The 3,782-nt window shown below is 38.4% G+C and overlaps 1 protein-coding gene across 4 annotated transcripts in view; it reads left to right on the forward strand.

The window, feature by feature from the left end:
- ASAP1 (ArfGAP with SH3 domain, ankyrin repeat and PH domain 1) overlaps positions 1–3,782 on the forward strand; it is a 407,759-nt gene that overhangs the window by 235,043 nt on the left and 168,934 nt on the right. The window lies entirely within an intron of this gene.

The raw sequence follows: 3,782 nt of genomic DNA on the forward strand, positions 1-3,782 counted from the left end.
AAAAAAAAAAAAAGAAAGTAATATATCACTTGTGTGTGAAGGTGATCATGCATTTTGGTTTCTGATTTATAAATAATGAACCTCCCTTAACTCCCCACATCCTTTTAACCCCCAAGCAAGAAATGGGTTTTGAGATTTAGGGAATCTCTGGTTTCAGAAGTAGATGATAAGAAGAATCCCTAAAGATCCAAAACACTAGAGGTGCTGGCCCCAGGAGACAGACCCAGAGATGGGGGTAGTGGAGGAACCTATTTCCCAAGCAGTTGTGTGTGGGCATCCCGTGTTGTACTGCACCCCTCTCCCCAGCCCTCACATCATGTACACACTTATAAAGGTTCTAGGTAACACCACCTGGACTGATCATTTAGATTTTGTTGGTTTTGGGGGATGAAATTACTTCTCTAAGAGACACCCATACCTCTAAGTGAAATAATTTAGGCTCTTTTCTCCTAAGTCCCCAGAGAAGGGGGTACCATGAGGTTGAAAGGTACCAAAGGAAAACTATTTATATCATACATTTCCAAGTTAGCTCTGCCCTGGAGAAGAGGAGCTGTTTTCTCTTCTTCTCTGCCAGTCTCTTGGTATCATACTTTCACCTCCTTTAAGGATCCAGAACTCATGCCGAAGAAGTCCTTAGCCTAGTTCTGTTATTCACATATCAAATATTGTAGGCTTCTGTGACCTTAGGTGATAATTTGTCATAAATCTGTTGGATACAAAAGGTTAGTTTACAGATGAAGAAAACCTATTTGAAAAAATGAAAACTACCTTTCTACACTCTATTAACCTATTCGGCCAATTACAATATTCTTTTTCTCTATCACAATAAATAAATATATGTGTGTATGTTTCTGTCTTCCTGACACTTTTTCTAATGGGTGATTTATGCCATTGAATTAATCTTACGCAGTAAATAAGCAAATCTGAAAGCAAATGAATATTGAATATAGAAATATTTCTTATTTTCAAAAAGTTGGAAAGTATAATTTTAAACTTAGGCTCCAGTGTTTCTGTGCTTTGGAATTTAACAAATCCATGATATTTTTATAAATTTTAGATTATATAAACCTTATTTATGCAGAGAAGCACCCTTGGTTTCGTTCTCTCTGAGCATTGCCTGCGCTTTCGCTGGAGGCCTTGCTCAAAATGTGGTGTGGTAGAAAGAGAGGAAACGAAATAGGACTCTGACAGTTCACTTTGGTCATAGCTGGTAAAGGACTTGCTTGGCCAAGTTCTGTTTTCTCTGAGATGGGTGTTTTCACATGGATAGCTTGCTTTAGCTTCCAAGAGACCAAATGCATTTGGCTTAGGAGCCATTACCTCCGAGGTTCCTGGACCAATTCATCTCTACACTTTGCTACACTACAGATTCCTTTCAACTGTGTGTATATGTGCCATACACACAGCTCAGTGGCCATTCAGGCCAGCATTCATCATCTGTATTTGCTCATCTAATACATTTGCTCACCTTCGTACAAAACCAGCTGAGATTTATTGAATGCTCTTGATGAACCTGGCAGTTTGGTGGGTACGTTATGTGGATTATTTCTTTGAAGATACTACAACAATCCTAAAGTAAAGGTTACTCTACCTTTAATCCGGATAATGAAACTGAGGCACATTGAGATATGTAACTTGTTCATTTACACTATTAGTGTGTATTACAGACTTGAACACAAACATTTGGTCTCTGAATCCATTGTCTTTGCTTTTCTACAATACCCTACCTCTGTCACCTCATGCTCTGGTTGTGTTATTTCCCTAAGCAGAAGTACTGATCAAGCTACTCCCATATACATACCCCAAGCTATGGCCCCTTTTTTTTACATGCACTCCCCTTTAAGGAGTAGAAGTCTAAGAAAAATCTAAAGGAAATTGCTGGAAAGCCTAATTCATTTAATAAAGAAAAACAAATTTTGCCTCTGAAAGTGGTAGTAGCATTCCTGGTGAGGGAGTCAGAAGAATCAGTTTCTACTGTAGTTTGGTTACTAAGAAAACATTATTCTGATTGAATAAAAAGGCAGTCCCAGGAGTTCACACAACTTGACAACAGCCAGCAACTTGCTGCTTCCCTTTCTATGCTTTTCCAGGAAAGGGAAGCGCAAACTAGACAGACTGATAGGGCCACCATGCGTTGGAGCAGAGGGCTCCGAGAAAGCCAACTCCCCCCAAGGGGGTGAGGGTTCTGGATCTTTGTGCAGCACCTGCAGCCTACCCTCCTGGGGCTCAGGAGTAGCCAAATGTGAACCCATACTTCTCAGAAGATTCCCCAAAATCCTGTTCTCTTAGGCTAGTGAAGGCCAGAAATATTAAGCAAACTGACACGGTTGAAATGTAGAAACTAAAGTAGGTGAAGGTATTCAGTACATTTTAGACTTTGTAATTTGTATTCTCAATTCAACCAGCAAGTACCAAAAGTCTGTTATGTTCCAAGGTATATGATAAATCCTAAAAAATGTCATTTTCAAATTAAGTATTGCTTATGAAGAGTATTTTAATAGTTTATACTAAAACATTACTTATGTTTATAGAGAAAAAGGAAAGGATAAATTTGCGGGCCAGGTCTCTTACTAGCTTTCAGCTTTTGACTAACCCTAGATGAGAAAAACATTTATTATTTGTTAGTTGTAAGAAATCACTATCGCAAGTGTATTGTGTTTAGCAGTTTCCAGGTGGGAGAGTGGTCTTAAAAAATAGTCAGTGCACTCAATGATGGTAACTATCTCAACCATCAGTGAGATGCTTCGGGGTTTTTTTTTTTTTTTCTTTTTCTGAACTGTCTGTGATTGTAGAAAGTAGGATGATCAAGTGAGGTGTTATGTGAAAACTCCCAAGAGTTACCTACAAAGATGTTGGCATTAACACTGCATGGGGCTAAGTCTGTTTTTAATTAACCAGACATCTGAGGACTGCAAAAAGGATTGGAATTATAGCTGATTACTCTGTGAGCCCTTACCACAGTTGATGCACTAAGTCAATTTTAAAGTAACTTCCTTTTCTTACTCCCCACCCCTCCGAATTATAGAAAATGGTTTTTATAAAAAGTTATTCTACTTTGTAATGTAGGATTTGAGAAGCTATGAAGCAAGGGTGGTTGGAGGATCATCAGTTTTGGTCTCAGTCACACCTGGAATCCCAGCTCCCACCTCACTAGCTTTATGGCCTTTGGCAAGTCACTTAACTTTTCTAATGCTAGTTCCCTTATCTCTAAAAATAAATAATAAGAGTGACTGTTCCTTGGTAATGGCAGGATTTCATTCAGATCAGAGAAGTGAATCACCACCACAATACCTGACACAATTTGTTTCACAAATACAAACCTCCATTGTTATTTACATCTTCTCATTTTATTTTTAAGGTAACTCAATGTAAAGACAGCTGTCAGTCATATCCCATTTTAGAGACAGGTACACCAAATCTTCAAAAAATACATGCCTGCAAAATGGTGCAATTAGGGATTGAGCTCAAGCCCTGTGGCTACAGATCCTGCCTTGTTTCAGTGATGCCGTCCCACAAATTACATTGCCTTGATAGATTATGTGGATGGTAAAGGCCCATCTGACATGGTGACCAGGGCCTGTTCTGGTGATCATTAAACTACTGTGTTTAGCCTGCAAGGTACTTTCTTGGCTATTTTTGTCCTTTGATTTCTCTCATTGATGAGTAATAGCATATTGGAAAGAGAGTGTTAGATTGTTAGATGGTAGTTCTCAAACTTTTTGGTCTTAGGACCTCAATCTTTTTTTTTTTTTTTTTTTTTTTTGAGATAGTTTCATTCTTGT

Source organism: Cebus imitator, unplaced genomic scaffold (genome assembly GCF_001604975.1).
Source record: "Cebus imitator isolate Cc_AM_T3 unplaced genomic scaffold, Cebus_imitator-1.0 Scaffold13, whole genome shotgun sequence".
In the NCBI taxonomy this organism is placed as follows: Eukaryota; Metazoa; Chordata; class Mammalia; order Primates; family Cebidae; genus Cebus; species Cebus imitator.